A 15012-nucleotide genomic window follows, 5' to 3' on the forward strand; every position below is an offset into this window, starting at 1 on the left:
AGCAAATTAAGAGATTTTGAGAAAAAAGAAAGAGGCAGAGGGTGGGAGGAAAAGTGGATCTGGAATCAAAGCAGAAGCCAAAATCCAAGGACCAATAAAACAACTCCAAATCATGTCCAGGGGGGAGGGGACAAGCTCCAAGGGGCTTACAAAATAGCTCAAGGTTTTGAAGTTGGTTTTAGGGTCCACTGGTCTGAGAGTACCTTCGCTTTCCGGAAGGTCACTTGGTCTGAACTTAACATGGCCTAACATGAGCGTTTTTCTTGCTATACATCCTTTCTTTCATGTGTACAAATTGAGTGCAGATCCCTAAAGGAGCTACATGCTGTTGGTCATTAACTTCAGGAAACTGACATGGGTCCGTCTAAGAAGAAACTCAGAGAGATGGACTCTCCCGAACAAATGTGTTTATTTGGCAACAGCAGTGGATGGCAATACAGGATATGTGTGTTGTGACAGGTCATAGGCACATCCAAGGGGGTCGGGGCAAAGGGGAAGCTTTTAAAGACAAAGAGAAGTCCATGTGAGTTGCTTTTTAGTAAGGTTCATAGGTCACAAGTTCATGACAGTTAACGTGTGTTCGCTGGTGGAGACTGTTGCTAAGTACCTGTCCCTGTGTAAGTGGCTTATCCAGAATACTGCCATCTCAAGAAAGTTATTGAGATAGGTCCTCTTACTGATGTATATGTCTTCTGTAAGGCCTGTTACAGGCATGTGTACGTCAAGGCTTCTTCTCCATGGCCTCCCCTGACTCCGTTTTGTTATGGTTTGACATAAGTAACTCCATTTTGGCACCAGCACATTTCACACATGGTAGGGAAAGAAAGGTAGGAACCCACAGGGAACAACTGAACAGAATTCTTAAGCAGATGCCTCCAAATTTTTACTCTGATACGACTTAGGGAAAACGATCCTTCCATGCTTGTAGGTATCATCAGTTTATTCTCAGACATGTTTTAATTCCTCCATTCACAATCAGCAGATCTTCACTCTGGGTTACTCACATAAAAGTGCCACGTAGCTCAATTCTTATTGAAATCAGAGGGTTGCCCTTCACGAAGAGCATTAGGGCTTATTCGTCTGTCCATCAGATACAGACAGCTCTTGAGGTATCTGAAGCCTGTCTCTTCAGGTACACAAAGCATTACAGCATTAAGTCAGCAGGGCAAAGGACCATGATTTTGCAATGAAAATAATAATTTAGGTGAGTAAAATAAAACATCCTTTTAGAGGGTTCACAACCATTAATTTTCTGTCTTTCGAAAATTACGTTCTGCATTGTTTTAGAAGGAGAGTGTGTGCTTTGGATTCAAGATTGGGAATGAGTAGACCAGAAATCTATTCTGTGGCTGTTTCTTGCTAGGATTTTCCTAAGCCTCTGGAAAAGGTGACTCTGTTGTGCTCACTGCTCTAACTCTTTAGGTTTCTTTCTGCATACATATTAAAAGGAGCTTATTCTCCCTGATAGAGCCTTTCTGATTTGACAGAATGGTGTAAGATATATTCACTCAAGTGAGAAAAAAAAGAAATTGAGGTCTGTTTGTATTTCCTTTAGGTTATAAGCTTCTTAAGCAGAGACTGTCACGTTTTTATTCCTTAGTGGACTGTAACGGTAGCATAATATTCTGCATCTAATTAGTCATTTCATTAATTTTCTTGGAACCAGAATGGTGACTACTGGCCTAATTAGAAGGAATCGCCTTTGGCTTCTAGGCTTAAAGATAAGCCCTTGTCGCACGGAGACAGAAATGGACTTTACAAAAGACGTGACTATCAGAGGCACGCCCCTGTTCCCTCTGAGGAAGGGAAATTTCTCATTTCCTTCAGGGTCAGTCCTGCTGAGGCTCTCCATGGAGATGGGCAGCAAGGTGGGTGCCCACAAACCAGAGAAGAGTGAGGAGGGAACAAGGTTTCTCTGTGTGGTGATTTGTGGCTTTGGGATAGCTGGTGTCAGTTTTACAAATGTATGATTGTGTTTTTTAAATTATGAAACTATTTGAATATACATACATGTGTATGTGTGTACATATGTGGATATGTGTGTGTACATATATATGTACACACACATATTTTAATCAAAAGACATTGCTGTCAGAAAAGATGACAAATTTTTAAGAGCCTTTATCAAGTTTACAATCTACATAATGGTGAATATTCAAACTGACTTTCCTCAAAACACTTTTCAGCTGATTTGTCAAGCTTGTCCAAGAGTGTTCATGACATGCTTCTGCCAACACCCAGGGGAGTTCTTTGTGTCCACTACAATTCCAAAGCTAAAGGTAGAAGGAGGAGATTTCATTTTCACACCTCAGAGAGTTTATTTTGCTGTTCTCAGAGGCCAGTTCCTTCCCCCAGTTCCTTATAACAATTAATCATTAAAAGGTGATTTCACAAGGAACAAATGGTTAAGCACAAAGATTTAGTTGTCCTAGTGTTTTCATGGTTTTATATCCACTGTTTAATTTTTCCAGCGCAAAGTACAATTAACATTTGAGTCTGTCTGAGTCATGAAGAAATGGAGATTACTCTTATTACTGAAAATAATCCATTTTGGTGTCTTCTTACATCCTGAGAGCCTAATCTTTCCAAGTTCATCTAAGGCTCCTCTTCTCCATGACAACCTCATCCAGGGATTTCTTCCTGTCCTGGTGTTTTATGACATGTAACTGAAGACCCACATGCTGCTTTGTATATTTTTGTCAAAAGAGAAAAAACCATCTTGTCGAGGACAGGAACTAAATTATATGCAGTATTTCTTTAGAATCCCATTCAGCATCTAAAATTGTTAGGTGCAGGGAAGGCCCTCCATAAAAATTCGCTAAATTGAAACTAGGAGCAAATGTTAAGTCAAGATCAAACTCAGGAATAACTATGGCTATTAATAATCTTTTACCCAGAATTTAAATCATTTCATAAGTATTGCCTGAAATCTTTTTCTTTATGTCAATAGTAGCATGTTTTACTGGTGGTAGGATGTCTGGGGTGAATATCACAGATCTGGCCCAAGTTGTTCCTGGGAGCTGAGGGTTAGGGAGTAGGAGAGAAAGAGATTTAACTCTTCCAAATACCTAGTGGATTAGGATCCCACAGGAAACTATTGAAAATGCAAATAGAGCTGGGGTGGTGGCTCACACCTGTAATCCCAGCACTCTGGGAGGCCAAGGCTGGTAGATCACTTGAAGCCAGGAGTTCAAGACCAGCCTAGCCAACCTGGTGAAACCCTTGTCTCTACGAAAAATACAAAAATTAGCTGGGCGTCGTGAGGCCCACCCATAATCCTAGCTACTCGAAAGGCTGAGGCAGAGAATCATTTGAATCCGGGAGAGGAAGGTTGCAGTGAGCTGTAATGGGGCCACTGCACTCTAGCCTGGGCAACAAAGGGAGACTCTGTCTCAAAAAAAAATTTAAATGCAAATGTGATCATATCTTAAAATCAGCCAATAGCTTCCCATTATCTTTAGAGGAAAAGTCCAAAGTCCTCCTTGAAGTGGTACCCGAGGCCCTTCTGAATCTAGCTCTTGACTTCTTTTTAGCTCATGTCTCACAGCTCCCCAATGTACTACCACCACCTGAAACATGAAGTTGAAGTTGCCCTTGGTTTGCAATGCTTTTCCATTCCCTTTTCCTCATTAATTTTCATTTATTCTTCAAGGCCCAGATCAGGCCTCAACTTCTCCAGAAATCTTTTTCAGACACCGCAGTTCTGGATGAGTTGCCCTTCCTATATTCCCCTACTCTAACTTTGCTTATCTAAGTATACCACCTGTTGCATAGTATCATCATTTTCTGTCTTCCTCACCTGTCCTACCATTTAGTAGGCTGTTTTTTAAATAAACTTTTTGTCTTAGTCCATTTGGGCTTCTCTAACAGAACACCATAGACTGGGTAGCTTATAAACAACAAAAATTTATTTCTCATGGTTCTAGAGGGTGGGAAGTCCAAGAGCAAAGCACTGGCAGATTGGGTGTCTGTTGAGGGCCCTCTTCATACACAGCCGTCTTTCTGCTGTGTCCTCACATGGAAGAAGGAGCAAAGAAACTCTCTGGGACCTTCTTTATAAGAGTACTAATCTCATTAATGAGGTTTCCACCCTCATGACCTAATCACCTCCCAAAGGCCCCATTTCCTAATACCATATCATTGGGGATTAAGTTTCAACATATAAATTTGGGGGAGAGAGGTCACAAACATTGAATCTACAGCAGTTTTATAGTGGTTAAGAACATAAGCCCTGAAATAAGATTTCCCGGGTTAGTATTTCATCTCTGCCTCTCATGAGCTTTGAGACCTTAGGTCAAGTTATTTACCCTCTCTGTCCTTTATTTTGCTCATGTGTAACATTAAGTGAATATTGTAGTACCCATACGGGTTGTTGTGGTAATTAAATGATGTAGTGCAATTAGATACTTACCACAATGCAGAAAGAAAGTAGTTAGCTTGTGCATTTATTTGCTTATTTTTTATTTTTCTTTTCTCTCTGGAATGTAACCTCCAGGAGATATTGGAACTTGTCTCCTTGTTCACTGCTGTATCCCAAGCACCTAGAACAATACCTGTAATATTCTAGGAGCCCAGTGCATATTTGCAGACTATCTGTTGCATGGATATATTGATAAATGACATGTGAGTTAGTCATAGCATCTTCAAGCCACTGCAGGCCTGCCAATTTTCTTTTTACTTTTTTAAAAAATTTTTTATTTTCATAGGTTTTGGGAGCAACAAGTGGTATTTGGTTATATGAGTAAGTTATTTAATAGTGATTTGTGAGATTTTGGTGTACCCATCACCCGAGCAGTATACACTGAACCTAATTTATAGTCTTTTATCCCTCACCGCCTTCCCACCCTTTCCATCTGAGTCCCCAAAGTCCATTGTATCATTCTTATGCCTTTGCATCCTCATAGCTTAGCTCCCACTTATGAGTGAGAAAATATGATGTTTGGTTTTCCATTCCTGAGTTACTTCACTTAGAATACTAGTCTCTAGTTCCATCCAAGTTGCTGCAAATGCCATTAATTCATTCCTTTTTATGGCTGAGTAGTATTCCACTGTGTGTGTGTGTGTGTGTGTATACATATAATATGTGTGTGTGTGTGTGTGTATATATATATATATATATGTATATACACCACAATTCTTTATCCACTCTTTGATTGGTGGGCATATGGGGTGGTTTCATATTTTTACAATTGCGAATTGTGCTGCTATAAACATACGTGTGCAAGTATCTTTTTTGTATAATGACTTCTTTTCCTCTGGGTAGATACCCAGTAGCAGGATCACTGGATCAAATGGTAGTTCTACTGTTAGTTCTTAAAGGAATCTCCACACTGTTTTCCATAGTGATTGTATTAGTTTACATTCCCACCAGCCATGTAGAAGTGTTCCCTTTTCACTGCATCCACACCAACATCTATTATTTTTGATTTTTTTTATTATGGGCATTCTTGCTGGAGTAAAGGTGGTATCACATTGTGGTTTTGATGTGCATTTCTCTGATCATTAGTGATGCTGAGCAATTTTGCAAATGTTTGTTCAGCTCTGCCAATTTTCTACAGAAGTAGAAGTACTCTATCTTCCTGGTATGGTCCCACACATAGTAGATACTCAACAAATAGTGGCGTCTTGTCCTTCCCATTGTCAGCCGCAAGGTCTTGCATGACAATGGAACCCTTTGGCAATATCCGTTTTGGAGTTTGGTGACAGTGACAAATATGAGTACAATTATCAGTAACTGCAATCTCCGTTTCAGACATGCACATATACAGACTTGCAATGAACAATGACAGTCATAACAACTATTTCAAAACAACTCAAGTAAAGCAACTTCCTAGTTATCACTCATATCTCAACAGATATTAGAATCCAAATCTTTGTAGAGTTTCTATCCTCAAGCAGAAATTCATATTTTATAGTCACTGACATCATCATATAACAAATAGAGCTTGACATTTTCAATATGAGAAATTTATCGTGACTACTTTTTTCTACAGAAGAAATTTTTAAAGCATCTCAAGTAAAGAGAGCATTATATGCCAACTTTTTTTTTTTTTTTTTTGGTTCAAGGGCTATTTTTTACAAATAGAGTTTGGGGAACATTGCTAAATTCATCAAAGTTTGAACTTATTTTTGCTCAAGCTAACTGGAAATCTAGTGTATAGGAAAGAGTATTGAACAGTAGATAAGGAGGCCAGGTTTTATTACCCCGCCAGTTTGCCCCTACCTGACTGTGTGGCCTTGAACAATGACTATCTTTCTCATTACAGGTGGAAGGGGACTGTAGCAGGTGGTCTCCAAAGTCTCTGGAGACTTACTAATGTGGTAATACTAACTTAAGAGCTGTGGCGGTAGGTGAAATGTGCTTTGTTCCATTGCCTTGATGCCTTGGTTTTGTTTCAAATACACTATTTGATTTGTTTTAAAAGACTGCAAAAATCTCTAAAAAGATGTGCTATGCTAAAAAGGATGTGAAATGTGTTATTTCTATGGTAGAGAAGGGGTACAAGAAGTGGTAGGTGTGGGAGAAGATGGTGGTAGGATGGTTTTAAAAGGGTCCCCTGAAACAGGATGTGGATACCAGCTGTGTGATGTTAAACACATTCCTTCACCTCTCCCCCCGTCTTCCAGCATCCTCATCTCTGTTGTAAGGATAATAGCCTTCCTCCAAACCGCACACACTTTTGGAGGAGCTCACTTTTTTTTTTTTTTTTAATGCATGGAAATGTTTTGGAACAGTGAAATCTATAATGATAGGTTTCATAATTCTAACATCCACACCATCTGGTAAGGACAAATAACACTAGGTGACATGAATCGTATTCGTAATTCAAATGTACAAAAAAATGTAAACTTTCTACCACTGAACTTAATGTCTATTTTAAGCCTAGAAACTCAATCTCAGTCACTCTTGTGTTTCCTTCCTATGGAATACTGGGGGTTCACAGAGTCCCAGGGTGTGGATGTGGTAGGAGTCGCCTGGTTGCCAGGGTAATCTCTCCACACAGATGTCTGCTGGGGTGTCCACTTGCCCTCAGTTGTTGATCCGCATAGGCTGCAAGTGACATCCTTTCTTTCTGTCCAACTGGCACGTTTAGGCCGCACTCCCTCCCTGCTGTGTCTATGCTTCCTGGGAGGTGCACAGGCTCCTGTGAGGCTATCTACAGCCCCTCTTCCCATATTCTCTCTGAAGGCCCTCTGGGGCCTTCCTGTCCCTGGGCTCAGTCAGCTTTTCTCATCTGTCACTGCGTCCTAAGATCATCTCTAGGGCTAGCCAGGTATTAACAGGAAGGAAACACCTGTCCTCTGCTCTTTGGCCTCCTCACCTAGTCTGGGGAAATCCCTTCCAGTCCTCGAAGGAGCCTTACTTCCCTTATAATATCCTTCTTCCCAAATATTTTGTTTTTCCTCAAAGCCCTGACAATCTCCCCTGAGGCCCGAGGTTTGGCTTGCTCACACTTCTCTCTCCCCTGCTTCCCGCAGAATCACATCCTTCCTGAGATAATGAGCACACAATTGCCTGGATACCTGAAGGAATGGAGACAGCAGCAGAAAACACTGCAGAGAGGTGGAAACATCCGTTAATATTTTAAAATCCCATTACTGCTACCAACAATAATAATGGATGCATAGAAATAGATCTGGATTCACTGAGCTTAAAACAGTCCATCTCACACACACACAAAATAATTTCAGGTAATGAGGAAAAGAAAAGGAAAAAAATAACACATGGCCTCTGTAACCTGGTTGCTTTTGAACCTTATTGGGTTTGTGGCAAACAGGGTGATTTTGGCACATGAGTCTCCTACCACTCACCTGCCTCTGAGCTCTCCTCTGAGGCCAGTCAGGGCCCAGAAGGGATGCATCTGTCTTCTGTCCCCTGGTCTCTGGGTAGCCCCTAGGTCAGCATTTTGGGTGCTAGCATTTGATGCACCTGCTACAGTTGCTGATGAGAAAGTAGTCACCCTCCTCCACTCTACCCCTGCTGCCCAGGCCCTGCCACTCCTGCTAACCTGTCAGGCTACATTTTCAATTACTGGCTTTGAAAAATGCCCAGGTAGACTTATTAAATCAATGAATGCGATGAGCTGAACACAAGGCAATGGCAATTCTGTGGCCTCCCTTGGGATAATTGGCAAGTGCATGAGGTGTTGAAAATCCAAGCCTGAAAATCATTGCTTTGAAGAAAGGGAGGACAACGACCAAACTATTTCTTCCATTAAAATGCATGACATTTAAATAATGTCCCCGTTCTTCTCAGTGCCCATCAACCTTCATTTTTTTATGCACTGAAAAGTCTAAATATTTATTAACTTCAATTCATAGGATTTGTTATAGCTGCATTCAGCTGGGGCACATACACATTTTTTAACTACACAGCACTTTTTAAATAGCATCATTTAAAAATAATTAGGAAATAATTGCGATTGTATTCTAAAGATGTAAGATACCATCTAGTTTTAAAAAGTAACCAGGAAGAGTGTTCTTAAAGGAGCACCCATAATCAACAAGTTTACATTAGTTTGATCAGCTAGATACAGCTGGCATTTATTTCACATAGAAAAACAGTTCGCATGTGGGGAATCACCATCTGGATTCACTAAACTGCCCAGTGTTGTCAGAGGGAAAAAATAGGCTGGTTAGAAAGTCAGCTTGTGGCTAACCACGTTCCAGACCACCTGGCCTTGCTCTGCTATGAGGTCAAAAGGCTAGTTTTGTGTTATCACGGAAAGAGGTGAGATCCCAGCCAGACACTTGCCGCTTGCAAGGTCACCCAGGCACCGCCTTTTAGGATGGCTAGAGGAGATGTCAGGGATTAAAGGGGGTGGCGAGGAGGAGCTTTGTCCATAATCACTATAAGCCACTCTCCCTCACTGTTAACATAGACAATCGGAATTGCCATTTTCTCTGTTTTATCTGAAGTGCTATGAAACACCGCCTCAGCTTGCTCCTTCCAACAGATCCCTACGTAGATGCCCTGGAACGGCCTCTTTGTGTTTATTAATGGAAATTTCCCACAATAACTGCAAGTGACTAAAAAGATGCTGTGTCTTTCATCCCTGTCTCTGTCATCATCATGCTTTCTTAACTAACATAATTTTTGAGAAATATTGGGAAAATGCCAACAAAGAAAGATAATTTGAAATTCCACCAATCCAGAGAAAATCACTTTCCCTAGGGAATAGAGACATCTTCCAACTTATGCAATTTATGCAATCATCAGTTTTTCAAAGGTCTTAAGTAAATCGTATTTCATATACATTGAAATGCTTTCGATTTGCTTCTGCGGCTTTTTGTATCACCATTCATGGTGTTATCGTTCCTTTTAAAATGATTTAAAAAAAAAAAAAAGACAAGATCTTTAAAATTATTGAGCCACCCGTGTCTAGCCACCAACTTTGTACTAGGGGTGGTGGATCTTTTCCTTTAAGCCTTCAAATACACTCCTAGCCTCTGTCCTTATCAGCACTTTCCAGTTGTGATTAGAAGGCAGTAAAGGGGAAATGACACAAACAACATGGAATTAGCGTGGCTGACACACAGAGATCACAGCAGGTGACGGAGACAGGTGGGGACACAGTGAGGGGCATGGGAAAGGGGTTGTGGGGCTCTGAAATGTGTGTCCCATGTTTAGCCTTGCACTGGATGTACAAGTGTCCACATCTCTAAAATTAAATTATGTACCTTATGGAGCAATTTGCATAAAACAAATTCATATCTGTTGTGTGTTTCATAACCTGCGGTACATCTGTACATTTATAGATTTTAAAAAATAGTATATATCCTGCTTTGTAACATGTTTTTTATTGTTGGCACATGCCTCTTTATGTCCATAAATAAATACAGACATCATAATTGCCAGTGACTACAAAACCCTCTGCTGTGTGTATCTGTAAGAATTATTTAAACAGTTTTCAGTGAGTGGATCTTCTGGGTGTTTCCAGTTCGGCTTATAATAATGGACGCCTCTGCTTCCCAGGGTTGTGTTCTTTGACCTGCCTCTGGTTTCAGCCATAGCTGCAATGAACATTGTCATGAGAGCTCAGCCTCACCTGGTACTGACAGCCCCACATGGAAAAGCCAGCACAGCGGCTTTTCCCTTTTCCGATGCTAAAGAGCCTTGAGGCAAAGGGGAGTCTTCCCTGCACTCCCCCCCCAGCCCCCCCCGCAAACAACCTTCAACCAGTGGGGACAGAACTGGTGAATAAACGCTTCAGGAGACCTTGTGAGTGTCGCGCGAGAGGGCGCTGTGGATTTGAGTCCTGGCAGCCCAAGGCATCAGCGTCACTACATTTGCTTTTTCCCTCTTCCCTACTCTCTGCCTCTTGCTTCCCAGGATCATCTTGGAAATAAACTACCTGTATCCAGACAAGTCCTAATCTCTCCTGTTCAGAGCCAAGATAGGGACTATGATAAACAATGATGTGGACAATATCCTTGAATGCACATCTCTGCCATGGATCTAGTTATATCCTTAAGACAAATCTCTAGAAATGTTCACTGCTGATCTAGTTATTTCCTTAAGATAAATCTCTAGAAATGTTCATTGCTGAGTCAAAGGGCATGGACTTTTAAAAACCAGCTCAAACAAGTGCTCTGTTTAACAGAGCTCCTAACTGTAAGGCGATTGATTTTGTTTTATTTGCCTTTGCCTATTCAATCCCAGAGCTATCATGAAGCTGTCTTCCATCAAGAAGCAAAGCGTTGATACTAACTTCCTGTAGTCTTTTAAGCCACCCTCTCCAGAGACCCCAGAAATCCCTCCCCTTTGCTGTCCTGCAAACACGATGAATGGAATAATTGGAATGCATACCCACTGTCTCCCAAATAGACAGCTCACTTTATCATCTGGTAGTTATTAAGAATGAGTAGTAATTTTGCTGTAGAAAAGACCACTTATGGGGAAAGTATGAAATGAGAGAAACATTCACTCATAATTTAATCCACAAGGAAATAAAGCCAACCAGAAGATAAAATGTCTGTTTCTCAATCAGTTCAATCCTTATATCACTAGTAGCACTAGAGCTCTTAATTATAGATAGCAAAGTCTCTGGATGTTATTTTTTAGCCAACACCAGTGGTAAGAGACGCATAAGGAACTGCTCAGAGTAGTACAGAAGGAACTCTAATGCGCAGGCGCTTCGGTGGGGCAGCAGCACATGTGTGTGATCTCGCTAAAGAGGGGACCCAGAAAGGGTGTCAGCTCCAAATATGGATTAGCCACAGCCTTTCCACGAGGGGGAATGGTGGAATGCATATGTTTGCAAGTATAATTTACAGAAACATATATGTGATTAGTTTTTAAAATAAGTGAACTATTTACAAATCTTCGCCAATGAACCTTTGTGACATCTCCTTTCAGGAAGTCTAATTTTAAAAGGTATATAAAACCGTTCTCCTGGCCAACACTTGCAGGTTCTGCCTGCTTGGATGGCTTCCTGAAAAAGGGAAAAAACAAACAAAACAAACCTTCCTTGGCTGTGTTTGCCATCAACATCAATAACTGCAGCAAAGGCATTCTGACTGCTGTTTATTCTGTCATAATTACTATCACCAAACTGGCATGATTACAGTGTTAGTAATTTTGTTGATTATAAATAGCACTAATGCTGTAATACATTAGCAAAGACACAGCATTATGGAGACATGGTCCATACTCACTTAGAGAGTTGCACCTTTGAGGATGATTGTTTAAATCATCCTGGAAAGCATTATCCTTACACGGCTTTGGTTTCCAATCACTCCACTGAAGGTTTTCTTTAAACACTACCACCATTCTCCCTGCTCTGTTTCTGTGGCCTTCTCAGATGTCCTTCACACAGTCTAGGCTGTGCTTTGTATTCAAAAGAGAATCCCTTGATAGGATATGGACCCAGTAATGTCCTAGTTTCTTGAATTTGCTAAAAGCAGGGGCATTAGATTGTGAAAGCCCACTAGAGCCATTTCCATTTTAACAGTGATACATCTTCCTTTTGGCAAGAGTCCTATTGAGTGAATTCGTATAGTCTTGGGCCCTTCCCTGTTTGTTTAAAGATTCTATTTTCTGAGGGAGGAGGACAAAGGGCACAATTAGGACTTTACTCAAAACACCCACATATGATAGAGGGAATCTACATTTACTGTTTAATTTTAGTTTTCAGAATTTATTACAAAGAGTCACCTGGATAAGAGAAAACCCCCAACAGAACAACGTCTTTCTGCCTTCCCCAAAGCACACTCCCTTTTCTGAGGAGTGATGCTTTCACTTAAAATGGTGTATATTGATTAAAGCCAACATATTTCCTGTTTTTCAGCTGTCTGTCGGGTTCTTGGGAGCTTTTTCTTTTTTTTTTTTTTAACATAAACCTTTCTTTATTGATTCAGAACTAGAAAACATTTTAATGTAGTGGTAACATTTAGTCACAAAGGGGAGTGTGCTTTTGGCAATTCCCTGGTTCACGGCATGAATGTCTGTGTATGTATGTGTGTATAGAAATTCATTAGACTCATTTGAAGGTGGTTTTTTTTAAAAAAAAACACTAAAATATGTAAATATCCTGATGATTGAGACTACAGGTTGATATTTTATAATGTCGTTTTCTGTTCACATTCAGATACAGTGAACCCAGATGTTGAAGCTTTCTAGTATAATAACAATTTCAACTCTTCTGTTGAATCATCTGTCCTGATTGGAGGCTACAGAAAAGATGTCATTTTAGGTAAGGACTGAAGGGTAAATGACTGTAAAACATGATTTAATAAGACACTGAAGAGTAAGAAAGCCTTAGCCCAACTTTTACTTCAAAATTTCTATTGATTTGTTATATCAGGAAGAGTCTTAGAATAATTCTTTTGATTGTCCTCTAAATTTATTTCAAGTTAAATTCGTGTTCTCTCGAATCTTCTCACCATTCTCAGGCTATATGTAGACACCAAATGGATGCAAATAATGAAACATATTCTGTAACTAGCTGCCTTGTATAGACCCAACTTAAAAGAAACAAAAAAAAATGATGGATTTTTGGTACTGTGCTTTTATTTTTAAAGGATAAAGAGGCCAGGCGCGGTGGCTCAAGCCTGTAATCCCAGCACTTTGGGAGGCCGAGACGGGCGGATCACGAGGTCAGGAGATCGAGACCATCCTGGCTAACACGGTGAAACCCCGTCTCTACTAAAAAAAAAAATACAAAAAACTAGCCGGGTGAGGTGGCGGGCGCTTGTAGTCCCAGCTACTCGGGAGGCTGAGGCAGGAGAATGGCGTAAACCCGGGAGGCGGAGCTTGCAGTGAGCTGAGATCCGGCCACTGCACTCCAGCCTGGGCAACAGAGCAAGACTCCATCTCAAAAAAAAAAAAAAAAAAAAAAGGATAAAGAGAATTCAGCCCCACTGTGGAACTTATCTGTAACATAAATTAATCTTCTTAACAAATAAAGTCAGTCCTCCTATTTTACTTGACCCTTCCCCAAAAGGAATATATAGCCTCCCAGATTACTACTGAACATTCTGAGTAGCAACAAACTTCAGATCCTTGCATATCTTAGTCTGTGTTGCAATAAAGTAAGCTTGTCCAGCTTGCGGCCCATGGGACTCATGAAGCTCAGGACAGCTTTGAATTCTACCTAGCACAAATTCGTAAACTTTCTCAAAACATTATGAGATTTTTTTTTTCTTTTTGCAATTTCTTTTTGCTTATCAGCTATCATTAGTGTATTTTATGTGTGGCCCAGGGAAGCCAAAAGATTGGAAACCCTTGTGAATACCCAAGGCCAGGTAATTTCTAAAGAAAATGGGGTTATTTGGCTTGCAGCTCTGTAGGCTGTACAAGAAGCATGGTGCTAGCATCTGCTTCCGGTAAGAGCTTCAGGAAGCTTCCAGTCATGGCAGAAGGGGAAGGGGAGTCAGTGTGTTACATGGTGAGAGCAGAAGCGAGAAAGAGAGGAGAGAAGTGCCAGAGTCTTTTTAATAACCAGATCTCACAGGAACTAAGAGTGAGAACTTAATCATGAGAAGGCCACTAAGCCATTCATGAGGGATCCATCCCATTGGCCCAAACGCCTCCTACCAGACCCTACCTCCAACTTTGGGGATCCATTTTCAACATCAGATTTGGAGGGGACAAATACCCAAACTATATCATTGCAATGATTGTGACAAATGTCAAGTGGAGAGAGTCTGACTTCATTTTCTTATAACTACTCTACATGAAAAGTCCTTTTATGAGGCCCAGAAATTTCTATGAAGAGTAAAACATACCCAGTGGCTCAAATGGCTGTGTGGGATTTTATGTTGAGGTATACCAGACCATGACATATTTCATACTTACTCTGATTTCATATTTACTGTAATTTCATATTTACTCTGATTGAAGATCTCATGACTTGACATAAGGATATTATATAGATTCAAATACTTCCAGAATTCTTATATGTTCCCAGAGGGAATGGGCAAAAAGCCTTCAGTTAGAGTCACATATTGCTTACTTTTTTTTCTTTTTAATTCTAGGACTGCTTGCTCTGAGTGAGGCTCATCTTCAAATCTGAATGACCACAAGGAGATTTGATTATACATGTGAACACCTCAGAAGGCACAGCCCGCCCAGAAGGCAGACAGGTCAGGCTGCCTTTTTTCATTGGTTGGATTCAATCCTCTGGCGGCTCAGACATAACTTAAGCATGATTAAACTTTGGAAGAAGCTGCCAGGAAGACTGTGAAATCTTCATGCCCAAGGATCCCTAAAATTAGGAACGACAACAACTTGGCTCAGACAGTTTATGGAGGCAAAGGTTTGAATGGGATTAGAGATTTCTAAATGTGAGTTCGTGTCCTCTGCCAGACCACCTTACTTCCACCATTCCTCAACAAATCAAAAAAAACAGCAGTAAAGACATGCCTTTCCATAAGTTAAATCTATTCTGTTTTAATTCTATATTATAGCTGCAGTACAACTTCTTTTGTTTGTAACACCATATTGTTGCTAGAGCTGGAAATTAATTTTCACATGCCTCAGCTTAGAAAAATAAAAAGCAGTCCCGCATC

The 15012-nt window shown here is 40.5% G+C and overlaps 1 long non-coding RNA gene across 2 annotated transcripts; it reads left to right on the forward strand.

Moving 5' to 3' along the window:
• The first annotated feature begins 1289 nt into the window (after window positions 1-1289).
• Window positions 1290-14586, forward strand: LOC113225252. Of its 2 annotated transcripts, XR_003309916.1 has the most exons (7): window positions 1290-1387; window positions 2472-2662; window positions 6267-6321; window positions 6628-6783; window positions 7480-7692; window positions 12591-12695; window positions 14479-14586. It is a non-coding gene; the product is annotated as an uncharacterized LOC113225252 (long non-coding RNA). The 2 variants fall into 2 exon arrangements; XR_003309917.1 differs by lacking the exon at window positions 6267-6321.
• Window positions 14587-15012: the final 426 nt, after the last annotated feature.

Source organism: Piliocolobus tephrosceles, unplaced genomic scaffold (genome assembly GCF_002776525.5).
Source record: "Piliocolobus tephrosceles isolate RC106 unplaced genomic scaffold, ASM277652v3 unscaffolded_20, whole genome shotgun sequence".
Classification (NCBI taxonomy): domain Eukaryota; kingdom Metazoa; phylum Chordata; class Mammalia; order Primates; family Cercopithecidae; genus Piliocolobus; species Piliocolobus tephrosceles.